The following is a 20112-nucleotide window of genomic DNA, read 5'->3' as shown; positions in this document are numbered from 1 at the left end:
AATTCTTCGACACTCAGTTTTCTTTATATTCCAACTCTCACATCCATACAAGACCACCGGAAAAACCATAGTCTTGACCAGACAGACCTTTGTTGGCAAAGTAATGTCTCTGCTTTTTAACATGCTGTCTAGGTTGATCATTCCTTGCAAGGAGCAAGAGTCTTTTAATTTCATGGCTTTTAATTTCTGCAGTGATTTTGGAGCCCAAAAGAATTCTACATAATTGCCAATTGAATTCTACATAATTACCTATTGAAATACATTTTTTCAATTACTGATTGAAACACATCCCATGCATAAGAACACATGAATTTAGTTACTGTTGTCCTAATGGTCCAGGAGCGAGCAAGGAGAATGAAGACAGAACACGAAATCTGGTGCAATGGGTCAGGGGACCTGGAGCCTCTGTTGGACTGACATGCAGAGTCCATTCTGAGTCCAGCTTTTCTTCCTAATTGCTGACTACAGGACTTTCTCAGATCTTATCTTTCTCAAGACACATGCTGTGTTGATCACCTACTCCTAAATGTCCTATACTGACATAGTCCAGATCTCCTTGTGTTTACCCCAGGCCGATCCCTTCTAGGCTAGTCTTAGGAACAATTAGCAAGTATGCAGTATTCACGCCTGGTGCCAACCCGGTGTTCCAAGGTCCATGCCGTCATGATCCCAGTCATACTCTCTTCTGGATCTGGCCTTGGGGTTTGTAACAAGGCAATTATTCTTAAGAAAAACATGAAAGATAATCACTAACATAATTTCTTAATATATGCTGTTTTACCAGGTGCTATTTCTGTGAAATTTCTCATGGCTGTGAAAGTACATTATTAGGAATTCCCACTACAAGTTAGGTCCCAGAAACCTAGCAAAAGCGAAAACATATTAAACACTTTGGCCTCCAGCACATCCTTTAAATCAGAAAGACTGGTAAGGCATTTCAACTCAAGGGTAATTTTACACTGTCAGAAATTCTTTTTAGTGTATACAAATAGCACCCCCTACTGGACCTATCTTTTTTTACAGTCCAACACTCCAGATCTTTCAATACACCCCGCTGTAGGAGCTGCTTAAAGAACTGAAATGAGTGCAGAAGTTCTGCCATTTACTAGCTGTGTAAACCTGAGCAAGTAATGCACTTTTCTGAAGCTACAGTTTTCTTTCCTACTGCGTGAAAGTTATAACATCCTACCTCGTAGAGTCTCGTAAGGATTAAATAGTGTAATCCACCAACTCCAGAAAGAATGAAGAGATGGAATCAAAGCAAAAACAACACCCAGTTGTGGATGTGACTGGTGATAGAAGCAAAGTCTGATGCTGTAAAGAGCAATATTGCATAGGAACCTGGAATGTCAGGTCCATGAATTAAGGCAAACGGTAAGTGGTCAAACAGGAGATGGCAAGAGTGAACGTCAACATTTTAGGAATCAGCGAACTAAAATGGACTGGAATAGGTGAATTTAACTCAGATGACCATTATATCTACTACCATGGGCAAGAATTCCTTAAAAGAAATGGAGTAGCCATCACAGTCAACAAAAGAGTCCGAAATGCAGTATTTGAATGCAATCTCAAAAACAACAGAATGATCTCTGTTCGTTTCCAAGGCAAACCTGGAGTAACAGGCAAATTTGGCCTTGGAGTACAGAATGAAGCAGGGCAAAGGCTAACAGAGTTTTACCAAGAAAACGCACTGATCACAGCAAACACCCTCTTCCAACAACACAAGACAAGACTCTATACATGGGCATCACCAGATGGTCAACACTGAAATCAGATTGATTATATTCTTTGCAGCCAAAGATGGAAAAGCTCTATACAGTCAGCAAAAACAAGACCAGGAGCTGACTATGGCTCAGATCATGAACTCCTTACTGCCAAATTCAGACTTAAATTGAGGAAAGTAGGGAAGACCACTAGACCATTCAGGTATGACCTAAATCAAATCCTGTAGGATTATACAGTGGAAATGACAAATACATTCAAGGGATTAGATCTGATAGACAGTGCCTGATGAACTATGGATGGAGGTTCATGACACTGTACGGGAGGCAGGATCAAGACCATCCCCAAGAAAAAGAAAGGCAAAATGGTTGTCTGAGCAGGCCTTACAAACCGCTGTGAAAAGAAGAGAAGCAAAAGGCAAAAGAGAAAAGGAAAGATATACCCATTTGAATGCAGAGTTCCAAAGAATAGCAAGGAGAGATAAGAAAGCCTTCCTCAGTGATCCATGCAAAGAAATACTGTACCTAATGTACAGTAAATACTCACATAAGATATATCATTATTTTAAAACTCTCTAAATTCAGAGCATTTTGATTTTTTTTAAAAAGTCTACATTTAGTCCTTTCTCTTTAAAAAAAAACTTGATAGATAATTAAAAATAGACATCAAAATTTTAGGTCAAAATGGAAAATATAATGAGACAATTAGCTTGTATTAATAGGGTAAGACTATTGGTCACATTTTCCTACAGAGTAAAAGTTATACTATTTAACTATTTTTATAGTCATATTTTTATTTCTGACATCTGTTTTCATGGTAGTGCCAGCAGACTTATAAAGCGTGTAACTATGATTAGTCATGGCTAGATTAGTAAACAGGGAAGGAGCAAGAGCAATATGTGAATGGGAAAACAAACTAAGCCTCGCAAATGCTAACGAGTATGAAAGAGGAAATTAATAGTAACACAATAATAGTGGGAGACTTTAATACCCCACTCACAACTATGGATAGATCAACTAAACAGAAAATTAACAAGGAAACTCAAACTTTAAATGACACAATGGACCAGCTAGACCTAATTGATATCTATAGGACATTTCACCCCAAAACAATCAACTTCACCTTTTTCTCAAGTGCACACGGAACCTTCTCCAGAATAGATCACATCCTGGGCCATAAATCTAGTCTTGTAAAATTCAAAAAAATTGAAATCATTCCAGTCATCTTTTCTGACCACAGTGCAGTAAGATTAGATCTCAATTACAGGGAAAAAATTGTTAAAAATTCAAACATATGGAGGCTAAATAACACGCTTCTGAATAACCAACAAATCATAGAAGAAATCAAAAAAGAAATCAAAATATGCATAGAAATGAATGAAAATGAAAACACAACAACCCAAAACCTATGGGACACTGTAAAAGCAGTGATAAGGGGAAGGTTCATAGCATTACAGGCTCACATCAAGAAACAAGAAAAAAGCCAAATAAATAACCTAACTCTACACCTAAAGCAATTAGAGAAGGAAGAAATGAAGAACCCCAGGGTTAGCAGAAGGAAAGAAATCTTAAAAATTAGGGCAGAAATAAATGCAAAAGAAACTAAAGAGACCATAGCAAAAATCAACAAAGCTAAAAGCTGGTTTTCTTGAAAAAATAAACAAAATTGACAAACCATTAGCAAGACTCATTAAGAAACAAAGAGAGAAGAACCAAATTAACAAAATTAGAAATGAAAATGGAGAGATCACAACAGACAACACTGAAATACAAAGGATCATAAGAGACTACTACCAGCAGCTCTATGCCAATAAAATGGACAACTTGGATGAAATGGACAAATTCTTAGAAAAGCATAACTTTCCAAAACTGAACCAGGAAGAAATAGAAGATCCTTAACAGACCCATCACAAGCAAGGAAATCGAAACTGTAATCAGAAATCTTCCAGCAAACAAAAGCCCAGGACCAGATGGCTTCACAGCTGAATTCTACCAAAAATTTAGAGAAGAGCTAACACCTATCTTACTCAAACTCTTCCAGAAAATTGAGAAGAAGGTAAACTTCCAAACTCATTCTATGAGGCCACCATCACCCTAATTCCAAAACCAGTCAAAGATGTCACAAAAAAAGAAAACTACAGGCCAATATCACTGATGAACATAGATGCAAAAATCCTTAACAAAATTCTAGCAAACAGAATGCAACAACATATTAAAAAAATCATACACCATGACCAAGTGGGCTTTATCCCAGGAATGCAAGGATTCTTTAATATCCACAAATCAATCAATGTAATACACCACATTAACAAATTGAAAGATAAAAACCATATGATTATCTCAATAGATGCAGAGAAAGCCTTTGACAAAATTCAACACTCATTTATGATTAAAACTCTCCAGAAAGCAGGAATAGAAGGAACATACCTCAACATAATAAAAGCTATATATGACAAACCCACAGCAAGCATTACCCTCAATGGTGAAAAATTGAAAGCATTTCCCCTGAAATCAAGAACAAGACAAGGGTGCCCACTCTCACCACTACTATTCAACATAGTGTTGGAAGTGTTGGCCACAGCAATCAGAGCAGAAAAAGAAGTAAAAGGAATCCAGATCGGAAAAGAAGAAGTGAAACTCTCGCTGTTTGCAGATGACATGATCCTCTACATAGAAAACCCTAAAGACTCTACCAGAAAATTACTAGAGCTAATCAATGAATATAGTAAAGTTGCAGGATATAAAATTAACACACAGAAATCCCTTGCATTCCTATACACTAACAATAGAGAATACACTAATGAAAGGGAAATTAAGGAAACAATACCATTCACCATTGCAACAAAAAGAATAAAATACTTAGGAGTATATCTACCTAAAGAAACAAAAGACCTCTACATAGAAAACTATAAAAAACTGATGAAAGAAATCAAAGAGGACACAAACAGATGGAGAAACATACCATGTTCGTGGATTGGAAGAATCAATATTGTCAAAATGGCTATACTACCCAAAGCAATCTATAGATTCAATGCAATCCCTATCAAGCTACCAATGGTATTTTTCACAGAACTAGAACAAATAATTTCACAATTTGTATGGAAATACAAAAAACCTCGAATAGCCAAAGTAATCTTGAGAAAGAAGAATGGAACTGGAGGAATCAACCTGCCTGACTTCAGACTCTACTACAAAGCCACAGTCATCAAGACAGTATGGTACTGGCACAAAGACAGAAATATAGATCAATGGAACAGAATAGAAAGCCCAGAGATAAATCCACGAACCTATGGACACCTTATCTTTGACAAAGGAGGCAAGGGTATACAAAAAAATGACAACCTCTTTCACAAGTGGTGCTGGGAAAACTGGTCAACCACTTGTAAAAGAATGAAACTAGAACACTTTCTAACACCACACACAAAAATAAACTCAAAATGGATTAAAGATCTAAATGTAAGACCAGAAACTATAAAACTCCTAGAGGAGAACATAGGCAAAACACTCTCCGACATAAATCACAGCAGGATCCTCTATGACCCACCTCCCAGAATATTGGAAATAAAAGCAAAAATAAACAAATGGGACCTAATGAAACTTAAAAGCTTTTGCACAACAAAGGAAACTATAAGCAAGGTGAAAAGACAGCCCTCAGATTGGGAGAAAATAATAGCAAATGAAGCAACAGACAAAGGATTAATCTCAAAAATATACAAGCAACTCCTGCAGCTCAATTCCAGAAAAATAAATGACCCAATCAAAAAATGGGCCAAAGAACTAAACAGACATTTCTCCAAAGAAGACATACAGATGGCTAACAAACACATGAAAAGATGCTCAACATCACTCATTATCAGAGAAATGCAAATCAAAACCACAATGAGGTACCATTACACGCCAGTCAGGATGGCTGCTATCCAAAAGTCTACAAGCAATAAATGCTGGAGAGGGTGTGGAGAAAAGGGAACCCTCTTACACTGTTGGTGGGAATGCAAACTAGTACAGCCACTATGGAGAACAGTGTGGAGATTCCTTAAAAAACTGGAAATAGAACTGCCATATGACCCAGCAATCCCACTTCTGGGCATACACACTGAGGAAACCAGATCTGAAAGAGACACGTGCACCCCAATGTTCATCGCAGCACTGTTTATAATAGCCAGGACATGGAAGCAACCTAGATGCCCATCAGCAGATGAATGGATAAGGAAGCTGTGGTACATATACACCATGGAATATTACTCAGCCATTAAAAAGAATTCATTTGAATCAGTTCTAATGAGATGGATGAAACTGGAGCCCATTATACAGAGTGAAGTAAGCCAGAAAGATAAAGAACATTACAGCATACTAACACATATATATGGAATTTAGAAAGATGGTAATGATAACCCTATATGCAAAACAGAAAAAGAGACACAGATGTACAGAACAGACTTTTGGACTCTGTGGGAGAAGGCGAGGGTGGGATGTTTTGAGAGAACAGCATGTGTATTATCTATAGTGAAACAGATCACCAGCCCAGGTGGGATGCATGAGACAAGTGCTCGGGCCTGGTGCACTGGGAAGACCCAGAGGAATCGGGTGGAGAGGGAGGTGAGAGGGGGGATCGGGATGGGGAATACATGTAACTCCATGGCTGATTCATGTCAATGTATGACAAAACCCACTACAATATTGTAAAATAATTAGCCTCCAACTAATAAAAAAATAAAAAATAATAAAATTTAAAAAAAAAGAAACTAAGCCTCAGATTTCCCTGGTGGTGCAGTGGATAAGAATCTGCCTGCCAGTGCAGGGATCACGGGTTCAATCCCTGCTCCAGTAAGATTCCCTGTGCCCCAGAGAAACTAAATCCACAAGCCACAACTACTGAGCCCGCACACCTAGAGCCTGAGCTCCGCAACAAGAGAAGCCACTGCAATGAGAAGTCCATGCACCTTTTGCTGTGGCCAACACAGCAGCTAGGGATCAAAAGTGGTTGGCGCAGTTTGGGAAAAAGAAACTGGAGACAGAATTAAAGTTTTAAAGATGGGACCGGGCAACTCAAGACCTCTTGGGTCAAGAGCCCTGTTCCTCGGAGCCACATCACTTTTATTTAGTGTCTTGGCAAGCAGAAAGTATCTGTTGTGTTACAGTGAAGTCAGCCTCCTGTGTCCCTGCTCACGACTCCCATTTTATTGATTACTTTAAACTATCTTTGTTATTTTCTCGTACAAGGGTTATCACTTAGCTGGAAGTCATAGACCTGCATAGGCCTTGGGAAAACATCTTAGTGTGTGCACAAGCAGTGTTCTGAACTTGTGCTGACCTGGCGTTCCAAGGTCCACACTATGTTTTTCCTTAGCTTAGCAGGGCATGACAACTCCAGCTCATCAACCCGATATACTTTTATTTGGGTTATGCTCTATTGCTATATTTTGCTTTTATTCTTTTCCCATGATGATTTTCTCATGGCTTAGCCAGAGCAACAGGGAGCTGACTATTAACCCCTGCATATCCCCCTTTTTGTTTTTGTAGCAGAAGATATGTTGATTCGCAACTTCTTTCTTCATTAGTTCTTGGAGGGTTTTTCGAATGTGTCTGAGGACTAAACAGAAGATTATAGTGAAACAGCAAAACATAGCTAGTGTTTCAGTGAGAGCACCTCCAATGTCTTTGATCCACTCGAGAGGGCTCAATGACTTAAAGCCCTCTGCTACCCCTTGAAGTGTGTCTGTATGTGGTACTAGTCTAAGAGACGCATGCTACTTGCCAATGATACTTATTTGTAGCTTTTTAATATCGAGAGTAAGGTTGTCAGCCATATGGCCCTGCAAGTGCTAACTTTTTCCCAGGAGTTGGTTATATTGGTTATAACCAGATTGGTTATATTCCTGGGGGGGAGGGGCACACAAAAAGTAGTAATGTTCCAGTCACACTATAAATATATTAGTAATTTAAGATTTTGTACTTCTTTTAGGAGTAGCACTGCATTTTCTAAATCCACCAACCTGTCATTAACCTCCTAATCTATATGAGTTTGGGCTCCCCAGTATACTCTGAGATTTTTGTGTATGTCTGGAGACAGTCTTTTTTGTACCTTGATGAGGCTGTTCAGAACCCAAATGTCTCCAATTTCTGGGGGGAGGAGACAGAGAAAATTTTACCCACAGGTGTAAATCACTAAATTGTTTTAAACCATCAGTGACTTGAGCAGAAGAGTTTTTTTATATCTGAAATCAAAGATTGCTGCTGCTGCTGCTGCTAAGTTTCTTCAGTTGTGTCCGACTCTGTGAGACCCCATAGACAGCAGCCCACCAGGCTCCTCCGTCCATGGGATTTTCCAGGCAAGAGTACTAGAGTGGGGTGCCATTGCCTTCCCTGAAAACAAAGATTAGAAGCCAGTAAAATTTCAGACAAAAAGTCATGAAAATTGTAGCAATATTCAGCAGTCTGCTCAATCTCATGTAACCAATCCTTTTGTTTCATGGTTCTTGTCTGATGACAAAGGACGTCAGTGAAAGTGATAGTCTCCAAGAAGCTCATGAAATTTTTGCCAGTATCTGTATGACCTGTCCAGCAAAGTAGGCACCCTGATCACTGGAGATTGCAGAAAATGTATTTTAACCATTTTTTTTTCCATTATGAGATATTAACTCTACAGCCAGGAAAAGCTTTATCCTATCAAATAAAAGTGAGGTTTGTCAGGGAGCAGGGAAAAGCCAAGAGGCCATCTTGGATTTCCTATAGCCCCAACTGTGTGGTTTATAGTCATTTTTCCATTTTAAATTTCCTGATGAGGGATTAATTTTGTAGAAGCAGAATGAGCTTTGTCTATGTGTGTCATAGTCTCCATAGATCATTGTTAAGTAACACTCATTCATTTTATCAAAGTAACAAAAGATTTTCAAAGCAAGTAGGAATCACTTATAGACAAAGAAATTTACATGGTCTGTTATCAAAAGCCATATTCCAAGAAGACTTTGGGTTTTTTTTAATTTTTTTTTTAAATTTTTTTTCCTTTATTTTTATTAGTTGGAGGCTAATTACTTCACAACATTGCAGTGTGTTTTGTCATACATTGACATGAATCAGCCATGGAGTTACATGTATTCCCCATCCCGATCCCCCCTCTCACCTCCCTCTCCACCCGATTCCTCTGGGTCTTCCCAGTGCACCAGGCCCGAGCACTTGTCTCATGCATCCCACCTGGGCTGGTGATCTGTTTCACTATAGATAATACACATGCTGTTCTCTCAAAACATCCCACCCTCACCTTCTCCCACAGAGTCCAAAAGTCTGTTCTGTACATCTGTGTCTCTTTTTCTGTTTTGCATATAGGGTTATCATTACCATCTTTCTAAATTCCATATATATGTGTTAGTATGCTGTAATGTTCTTTATCTTTCTGGCTTACTTCACTCTGTATAATGGGCTCCAGTTTCATCCATCTCATTAGGACTGATTCAAATGAATTCTTTTTAATGGCTGAGTAATATTCCATGGTGTATATGTACCACAGCTTCCTTATCCATTCATCTGCTGATGGGCATCTAGGTTGCTTCCATGTCCTGGCTATTATAAACAGTGCTGTGATGAACATTGGGGTGCCCGTGTCTCTTTCAGATCTGGTTTCCTCAGTGTGTATGCCCAGAAGTGGGATTGCTGGGTCATATGGCAGTTCTATTTCCAGTTTTTTAAGAAATCTCCACACTGTTCTCCATAGTGGCTGTACTAGTTTGCATTCCCACCAACAGTGTAAGAGGGTTCCCTTTTCTCCACACCCTCTCCAGCATTTATTGCTTGTAGACTTTTGGATAGCAGCCATCCTGACTGGCGTGTAATGGTACCTCATTGTGGTTTTGATTTGCATTTCTCTGATAATGAGTGATGTTGAGCATCTTTTCATGTGTTTGTTAGCCATCTGTATGTCTTCTTTGGAGAAATGTCTGTTTAGTTCTTTGGCCCACGTTTTGATTGGGTCATTTATTTTTCTGGAATTGAGCTGCAGGAGTTGCTTGTATATTTTTGAGATTAATCCTTTGTCTGTTGCTTCATTTGCTGTTATTTTCTCCCAATCTGAGGGCTGTCTTTTTCACCTTGCTTATAGTTTCCTTTGTTGTGCAAAAGTTTTTAAGTTTCATTAGGTCCCATTTGTTTAGTTTTGCTTTCATTTCCAATATTCTGGGAGGTGGGTCACAGAACTAGAACAAATAATTTCACAATTTGTATGGAAATACAAAAAACCTCGAATAGCCAAAGTAATCTTGACAAAGAAGAATGGAACTAGAGGAATCAACCTGCCTGACTTCAGACTCTACTACAAAGCCACAGTCATCAAGACAGTATGGTACTGGCACAAAGACAGAAATACAGATCAATGGAACAGAATAGCAAGCCCAGAGATAAACCCACGAACCTATGGACACCTTATCTTTGACAAAGGAGGCAAGGATATACAATGGAAAAAAGACAACCTCTTTCACAAGTGGTGCTGGGAAAACTGGTCAACCACTTGTAAAAGAATGAAACTAGAACACTTTCTAACACCATACACAAAAATAGACTTTGTTTTTTTTAACAGGGAGAGAAAATCAAATTTCAGATTGGTACCAGCTTATAGTCATTGTCAGAGAAGGCAATGGCACCCCACTCCAGTACTCTTGCCTGGAAAATCCCATGGACGGAGGAGCCTGGTAGGCTTCAGTCCATGGGGTCACTAAGAGTCGGGCACAACTGAGCAAATTCACTTTCACTTTTCACTTTCTTGCACTGAAGAAGGAAATGGCAGCCCACTCCAGTATTCTTGCCTGGAGAATCCCAGGGACAGAGGAGCCTAGTGGGCTGCCGTCTATGGGGTCACACAGAGTCCGACATGACTAAAGTGACTTAGCAGTAGCAGCAGCAGTATATTCATTGTGAAACAATAGTTATTCACCTAGTCAAAGTAACAATAAAAGATTTCAAGGGCAGTTTAATGTCTTAAGAAACTTGTATCATGCACAAAACTCTCTTCCACTTGCCACAAACCTTTTTTACACTTCTGTATTCATCACTCTATTTGTCCATTCAGAGAACAGCCACCTGTAAGTTCAAATGTACTTCCTTTTTCCTTAATAGAATGTAATTCCATTCCTTATATATTTTGATTGAAAAAACACATCTTACTTTCCTTTAGCAACCATGAACTGTACTTTGTATCATCATTCTGTAGACTGATAAATGTAAATCACCCAAAGCTATGTCATTTGCAAAAGTATCTTCACAAAGTCAATAAATAAACATTAATACCAGGTATCAATTCAATAGTGAATATTTCCCAGTTCACACAACCCTGAAATTCATTTTAGTTTAATTATTTTTGAATTTAGAATGGTTTGATTCATAAGCACTTACTTCTCTTTAGGCCAATTAAATAGAGTTCATTGACCAATCAGCCTTTAGCAATTTTGTCCAAGGACGAAGACACACACTGAGACACACATAAATTTAGACAGACATATAGACAGAGATTTCATAGTTTTCTGCTTGATATTTAAAATGTCTCTCTTTTTTTGTTTGATACTTAAAATGTCTTTTTGCCCCTTCTTTTTATCTTGGTTTGAGTTCTACCAATTTGTTCATGGCTGGAGTTCCAGATAGAATGGGCTGTGTATCCCAAGGACAAGATAAGAGTTAACTTTAGGTTTTTTCCCAGGCCTGTTTTTGTTTCTCAGGCAGAACTGGAGCTCCAAAAAAGTATTTTAACAAGCCAGCTTTTTCTTAATTGCACATGCAAGAAGAACCAGTTTTGCAATTTCAGAAAGACTTCGTTTTAACCAGTTTTCTCCAGAGTCTAAAGAATATCATGGCCATTCAGTATCAAAAATGTCATCTCTCCTTTTCATAGTCATAGTTTCATAGCTAAAATTTAAACCAGAGAGTATTCAAATTGGCTCTGATGACAGGGGTAGCCTGTCTGATAAGGTGTTGTCCCAGCAGGGATAGTCTCTCCAGGGAGGTGAGGTCTTCTCTTAAAGAAAGCCTGTCCTTTAACCTCTATTTTCTCCCAGGCTCTCATGCAGTATCGCCTCACCTGTTCTATAGCCTGATCTTCCATAAGCACTTGATCTTGAGTTCTCCCCCAATTTCCACTCCCTATCAATTGACCTAAAGAAATGGGGATCTGTCTGGCTTGGTCATGAACCACCATAACCAAATGGGAACCCTCAGCTAGTCCCTGCACAATTTCCAAGGTAAAAGGAGAATTTACTCTATAATTTTGAATAGCTTGCTTAAGTTCCTTTGGTATTGTGAATGGAATCTGTTTGTGTACAGCCTCATACACTCCATTAGGATTATTAGGATCTTTCCCAGGAGCTATTCATTCACGTATTGTCATTGGAAATGTCATAATCATAGCCTCCAAGTCACCCTCCTGTCAAGTCTGACAAATATCTTTCTGGAGGGGTGACAGAACTGCTGTCTGTTGTAAGGAAGGAAAAGCTTAAGCCACTCCAGCGGTTAAGACAGGAGGGGTAGGAAGAGGAGGTAAAGGAAATTCTTCCTCCCCAAAGGTGCAGAAGGAACTGTAGCTTTGAGAGTCTCCTGTGTTTTTTGTTCTATCCCCTCAGGCTTTCCATATTCAGGTTCTGCCTTTGATGGGGTTTCACCTTCATCCTTGGAGAAGGCAATGGCAACACACTCCAGTACTCTTGCCTGGAAAATCCCATGGATGGAGGAGCCTGGTGGGCTGCAGTCCATGGGGTCACTTAGAGTCAGACACGACTGAGAGACTTCACTTTCACTTTTCACTTTCTTGCATTGGAGAAAGAAATGGCAACCCACTCCAGTGTTCTTGCCTTGAGAATCCCAGGGATGGGGGAGCCTGGTGGGCTGCTGTCTGTGGGGTCGCAAGAGTCGGACACGACTGAAGTGACTTAGCAGCAGCAGCAGCACCTTCATCCTTACTCCCTTCTGAGCTTTCTGGTGTCTGAAGAGGTTCTAAAATAGATTTTATCAATGTCCAAATTGACCAGATAGATACAGGCAAGGGCACTCCTTTGCAAAGAAGTTTCTCTAATTTACTACCTACCTTCTTCCATGTTCCTAAATCTAAAGTACCCAGAGAAGGGAACCATAGCAATGATTCTCAATGGTTTGTAAAAGCTCCAATAGCCGGCCCTCACTTATTTTTGTTCCCCCTGCTTTCAAAAGCTGCCTTAAGAGGCATATATACGGCCGGTATTGTTCCGAGCTTTCTGAATTTCCCATATTTAACCCCGGTTTCAACGAGAGAGTGCTATTTACCGCAAAGGGGGATTTTCAGAGGCCTCACTCCACTCTTCTCCAGGATCGTGCGCCGAAATTTCAGCTTCAGTTTCGCTCTCCTTCACTTCAGGTTCTCCTTCACTTCACTTTCGAGATCCTTCACTTTCGAGCCCCACGTTGGGCACCACTTGCTGCGGCCAGCACAGCAGCTAGGGATCAAAAGTGGTTGACGCGCAGTTTGGGAAAAAGAAACTGGAGACAGAATTAAAGTTTTAAAGATGGGACCGGGCATCTCAAGACCTCTTGGGTCAAGAGCCCTGTTCCTCAGAGCCACATCACTTTTATTTAGTGTCTTGGCAAGCAGAAAGTATCTGTTGTGTTACGATGAAGTCAGCCTCCTGTGTCCCTGCTCACGACTCCCATTTTATTGATTACTTTAAACTATCTTTGTTATTTTCTCATACAAGGGCTATCACCTAGCTGGAAGTCATAGATCCACATATGCCTCGGGAAAACATCTTAGTGTGTGCACAAGCAGTGTTCTGGACTTGTGCTGACCTGGCATTCCAAGGTCCACACTATGTTTTTCCTTAGCTTAGCAGGGCATGACAATCCCAACACATCAACCTGATGTGCTTTTATTTGAATTATGCTCTATTTCTAAATATTGCTTTTATTCTTTTCCCATAGTGGTTATCTCATGGCTTAGCCAGAGCAACAGGCAGCTATTAACCCCCTGTGTACCACAATAAAGAGTAGCCCCTGCTCATCACAACCAGAGAAAGCCACACAAAAAAAGCTACAAAGACCCACACAGCCAGAAATAAAAGAATAAAATTTTTAAAAAATTTTTTTAAAGAATCTAAGCCTCAACATCAGCAGAGGAGAACACATCACCAAAATTCTCTTCTGTAAAAGCTATCCTACAAAATCTAGTCAAAAGGAGACATCTCAGAACATTAGAGGAGGGTGGTGATTGTGAAATGTAAATGTCATTAAACATAGGTTGGGGCAACTTGGTAGTGTTCACCAAAATGTTAAATGCACATATTCTTTGTCACAGCAATGACACATCTTAGACTCTATCCTATAGAAATGGTCATGTGTACAAAGATGTTTATTGCATTGCTTGTAACAATGACAAGGAGAAATAGTGTCAGCAGTGGAATGGTTAAATAAACTGGGGTGCATCCTAACTGCAAGAAACAGAAACTCAACTCCAGCCGGCATAACAAGAAAACAGTGGCTCATCTACCTGGAGTCCAGAGGTAACGTGGGCTTCGGGATTGCCCAATCCAGAGGCTCCAGTGCTATTTCTCCAGTTTCCTTGGCTCTGCCCTTCTGCCTTGACTCAGCTCATCCTCAGCACACTAAGAGAACAGCTGCTGCAATTCCAGACTACAACCTGTACAATAAGAGAGAATTGCCTTCAGATTTCCTTCAGAAGCAGAATGAGGCAGACAGCAACTTGTACTTTAAAAGTCTGTTTACCCCTTCTTCCTGGCCACATGGCTGCCTAACTAGGGGCAATCTTTCCCTGTCTTTCTTGCAGCCAGTGTGGCTATGTGATCATTTTCTTGTGAATGGAAATTATGTGTGTGGTTTCTCCTTCAATTACTTAAAAGGGAATTGCTTACTGTGCACTTCCTCACTTTCTCCTTTCTGAGAGCTGTATCATGGTCGTGGCAGCAATCCAGTTTCAACCATACAAAGTCCTCAGAGAGGACAGAATAACAAGATAGAAGGCAAAAGTTTCTCCAAGTGACTCAGGCAAGAAAGCCGCCTTACCAGCCTAGAGTGGGCAAATGGTTGCATGGCAGAGAAATAAAATTTTCTCTTATTCGTTCCACTGTATTTAAGAGTCTCTGCTACATCAGCTTCCCTTTGCACTGTAGAAACAAATGAAAATCTCCAGTGCATCCCTCCTCATGTTTCAAGTCCTCACACATAAACTGCATCAAAGCCTCCTTCTCATCATGTGCTAGGGGGATGGGATTCTCCTTTGATTAAAAGACCCACACACAGAGCTGGGGGTGAGGTCAGCTGTCTCCAAGAGACTCAGAGCAGCATGGAGAAGCTGTGAATCAACCTCTGACTCAATTTCTCTCTCTTTCCCATGACTCCTGTCATAATTCTCAGTGATTTCAAAATCAGATATACCGTCCTTCCACACCATGTCCAATCAGCTCCTTAACCTAGCTCCCTCTAACGATCTTATCCTCCACCTGTCTCAGTCACCTACTACTATACCTGCGTGCATGCTAAGTCACTTCAGTCTTTGCGACCCCATGGACTGTAGTGCTCTAGGCTACTCTGTCCGTGGGATTCTCCAGGCAAGAATACTGGAGTGGGTTGCCATTTCCTTCTCCAGGGGATCTTCGCGACCCAGGGATCAGACCTGCCGGTTCAGCTGCAGCTCTTGCACTGCAGGCAGATTCTTTGCCGCTCAGCCACCAGGGAAGCCCGCCTGGTACTACGTTCATATGCAAAACCAGTGCTGTCCACTTGACTTTTCTGCCGTTATGGAAAAATTCAATCTTCACTCTCTAGTGCAGTAGCCACTAGCCACGTGTGCCTGTTAAGCACTTGAAATGTGGCTAGTGCCAAAGAAAAATGAAATTTTAACTTAATGTTGATTTATATGTAAATTTAGAAAGCTATAGGCTTCCTTGGTGGCTCAAACAGTAAAGAATCTGCCTGCAATGCAGGAGACCTGGGTTCGATCCCTGGGTCAGGAAGATCCCCTGGAAAAGGGAATGGCAGCCCACGCCAGTATTCTTGCCTGGAGAATTCCATGGACAGTGGAGCCAAGTGGGCTATCGTCCATGGAGTCGCAAAGAGTTGGACACAACTACGTGATTAACACTTGCAGAAATTAAGAACACATTAGAAAGTTATATGTGGCTAGTGGCTATTGTATTAAACAGTGAAGGTCTTGGCTATACTACTCTCAACAAGTGTAATTCTCCACTATCTGAATTACAAACATCCCACTCTCCACCTACATCATCGTATTCTTCCAGTTAACTCTTCTAATGTGATATTCCCTTCAAACTCCTGGGACTTCCAATCCAAACATTCCACCATCTTTCACCATCCAGGCACCCTTTGTTTTCTCATCTCCTTCATTACCCAGTTTAGAGCTCATGATTCTGTAACATCACATTTGCACACTCTCAGCTCCACTGTCCTCTCTCTCATTCATTCACACTTGCATGGTAGGACTCAAACTCTGGCCAAAATCTAACTCTTCTCTGACTTCAAACCCCACCTGAGCACTTCATCTTAGATAGAGGAGAAACGTTCAGCTTCCTAACTGATCACTCTTCAACTCATGCCTATCCTGCTGCTGCTGCTGCTGCTGCTAAGTCGCTTCAGTCGTGTCCGACTCCTTGCGACCCCATAGACGGCAGCCGACCAGGCTCTGCCATCCCTGGGATTCTCCAGGCAAGAACACTGGAGTGGGTTGCCATTTTCTTCTCCAATGCATGGAAGTGAAAAGTGAAAGTGAAGTTGCTTAGTCGTGTCCGACTCTTCATGATCCCACAGACTGCGGCCTACTAGGCTCCTCCATCCATGGCATTTTCCAGGCAAGAGTACTGGAGTGGGATGCCATTGCCTTCTCCCATGCCTATCCTACTACCCCCCAAACCCTGGTAGATTTCTTTAATTCCTTCACTTCCCAATCTCATTTCCTAATTGACTATTTTATATCATCTCCTCTTACCACAAATTTCTGCCACTTCCTTCTCACCTCACTCTCAGAGAAAAAAAAATAGTAGCAATTATCAGATAACTTTGACAGATTTCCACCAACTTCTCTCCCAAATTGTTGAGTTTTCCTCTCTACTTGGTTATTTGCCACAGTACATAAATATGCCTTACAATTCCTGATTTTAAAAACCCTCCTAAACCACACAACTCTTTCAGCAAACACTTTCATACATCACAGGGCTTCTGTGGTGGCTCAAACTATGGTAAAGAATCTGCATGGAATGCGCAAGACCCAGGTTCTTTCCCTGGGTCAGGAAGATCCCTTGGAGAAGAGAATGGCGACCCACTCCAATATTCTTGCCTGGAGAATCCCATGGACAGAGGAGTCTGGCAGGCTACAGTCCATGGTGTCACAAAGAGTCAGAAACAACTGAGTGACTAACAGAAAAAAAAAAAAAAAGATCTGATTTATGATTTAGAAAGATAGTTCTGAAGAACAGTTTATAGGTGAGCACCTGGAAGCAAGAAAACTAAGTAAAAGTCTATTTTAGGAGATTAGTTCCAGTAGTAGCAAACTCGATAATGTTGATCATTCTTAAACTAGACCCTTTGGAGGATGGAAAACTGTTATGAAATAGGACAAACTAAAGAGATTTAATAGCTAAATGTAACTTATAAACTTTGACTGACTCTTTAATCAGGAGAAATATAACCATAAAGAGTGGTATGTGGTTCAATGTATGCAAGTCAATTAATGTGATATACCACATTAACAAAACGAAGGATAAAAATCACATGATCATCTTAATAGATAAAGAAAAATCATTTGACAAAATTCAACAGTTTCATGATTAAAACTCTCAACAAACTAGATGTAAAAGGAATTTACTTCAACATAGTAAAGGTCATATATGACAAGTCCACAGCTAACATCATACTCAATTGGGAAAAACAAGACAAGAATGTTCACTCTTGCCACTTAGATTCAACATCGCACTGAATGTTCTAGCTGGAGTAATTAGACAACAAAAATAAAGTATTCAAATCATAAAGGAAGAAGTAAATTATCTCTGTTTGCAAATGACACAATTTGCATATAGAAAACCTTTAAATACTCCACAAAAAAAGTTAAAACTATTAATAATAAACAGAGCTATAGTGATTAGAACAGTATGATACTAGCATAAAGACAGACATACAGAGCAATCTAGCAGAATAGACAGCCCAGAAATAAACCCACACATATATAGTTAGTAGATCTTTTATAAAGCTGCCAAGATCACAGAAAGGGTAAAGGACAGTCTCTTCAACAGATGGTGTTGGGAAAATCGGATATTCACATGCTAATAAAACTGGACCATTCTCTTACACCATGCTAAAAAATCAATTCAAAATGTATTAAATACTTACATGTAAGAACTGAAACTATAAAACTCTTAAGAGATAACATATTGAAAAAGCTTCTTGATGTTGTTCTTTTTGTTTGTTTGTTTGTTTGTTTGACGTTGTTCTTAATGATGAATATGACACAAAGGCTCAAAGGCACAAAAACAAAATAGACAAGCAAGATTTCATCAAACTAAAAGTCTCTGAGCAGCAAAAGAAACAACAGAATGAAAAGAGAACCTACAGAATGAGAAAACATTGCCCGTACGTCTGATAAGGGGTTAACATCCAAAATACACAAGGGACTTCTACAACTCAATAAAAATACAAATAACCCAATTCAAAAGTGGGCAAAGAGCTTGAATGGACATTTCTCTAAAGAAGATATACAAATAACCAATGGGTACATTAAAAAGTATTCAGTTTCACTAATTATCAAGGGAATGTGAATCAAAACCACAGTGAGATATCACATCACACCTGGTAAGATTGTGGTTATCAAAAGCAAAATAAAAGATAACAAGTGTTAGGATGTGAAGAAATCAGAACCCTTCTACACAGTAGGTGGGGATGTAAAATAGTGCAGCTGCTATGGAAAATAGTATGGAGGTTCCTCAAAAAGTTTAAAACGAGAAGTACCGTATGATCCAGCAATCCTACCTCTGGGTATTTGTACAAAAGAATTGAAATCAGGATCTCAAAAAGATATTTGCATTACCAGGTTCACTGCAGCATTATTGACAATAGTCAAGATATGGGAACAACCTAAATGTCCATGGACAGATGAATGAATAAAGAGATGTGGTATATACATACAGTATAATATTATTCAGCTCTTAAAAAAGAAAAGAAATTGTGTGATATGGGACAGCATTAATGAACCTGGAGACATTACTGTAAGTGAAATAAGCCAGTCACAAAAATACAAATCTGTATTATTCTATTTATATGAGGTACTCAAAATAGTTAAATTTATAGAAGGAAACAGTGGAATGGTGCTTGCCAGAGACTAGAGGGAGAGGGAAATGGAGAGTTGTTGTTCAATGGATATAAACTTTCACTTATGCAAGATGAATAAATTCTGGAGATCTGCTGTTCAATGTAATGCCAAGAGTTAACAATAGTGTATTGTGCATTTCAAAAATTTGTTAAAGATTTGTTAAGAGGGTGTATGGCTTCCCAGCTGGCTCAGTAGTAAAGAATCTGCCTGCCAGTGCAGGAGACTCGGTTTCAATCCCTGGGTTGGGAAGATCCCCTCTAGGAAGAAATGACAACCCACTTAAGTATTCTTGCCTGGAAAATCCCATAGACAAAGAAGCCTAGTAGGCTACAGTCCATGGGGTTACAAAGAGTTGGACACTACTTTGTGACTGAACACAGCACAGCAGCAAGTGGGTATATCTCATGTCAAATATTCTTAACCAAAAACAAACAAAGGTCCATGAGGAAACTTCTGGAGGATGAATGTGTTTATTACCTTGAGCTATGATGGTTTCACAGATGCACGCATATGTCCAAATTCATCAAATTATATACATTAAATATATACAGGGTTTTTTTGTATATCCTAGGCCTCAATAAAACCATTTGCCAAAAATGAGAGGGTAAATATTTAACAAATGGCTGGGGGTGGGGGACATCCCAAATTTGTACTGTTTGCCAGTTTCCATGATGTAAACATCCCCACTGTGAACAATGTCAAGCTATTTTGTCAAGCATTACTATGCATAATGCCAAGCAATCACTGAACTTGGAAGACATACATATTCCCTTTGTGCATACCAGCTCCAGTACACCACTGGATGAGAACATTTTGGGGAATAACTGGAGAAATTTGAAAGTGGACTGTATGTTGGATGATACTGAAGTTATATTGACTTAGATGTGGTAATGATAATGACTCTGTGGGAAAATGCCCTTACTTTTGTGAAATATATGCTGAAATATTCTGATGGCATCCTGATGTTTGAAGATGACTTTCAGATGTGTGTGTTTAGGTCTATGTGTGTGTGTCTCTTGGGTACATGTGTGTTAGAGAAAGAGAAAGAGAGATGAAGAA

The sequence above is a fragment of the Cervus canadensis genome, chromosome 14 (assembly GCF_019320065.1).
Source record: "Cervus canadensis isolate Bull #8, Minnesota chromosome 14, ASM1932006v1, whole genome shotgun sequence".
Classification (NCBI taxonomy): Eukaryota; Metazoa; Chordata; class Mammalia; order Artiodactyla; family Cervidae; genus Cervus; species Cervus canadensis.
Note: the sequence above shows the minus strand (reverse complement) of the source record.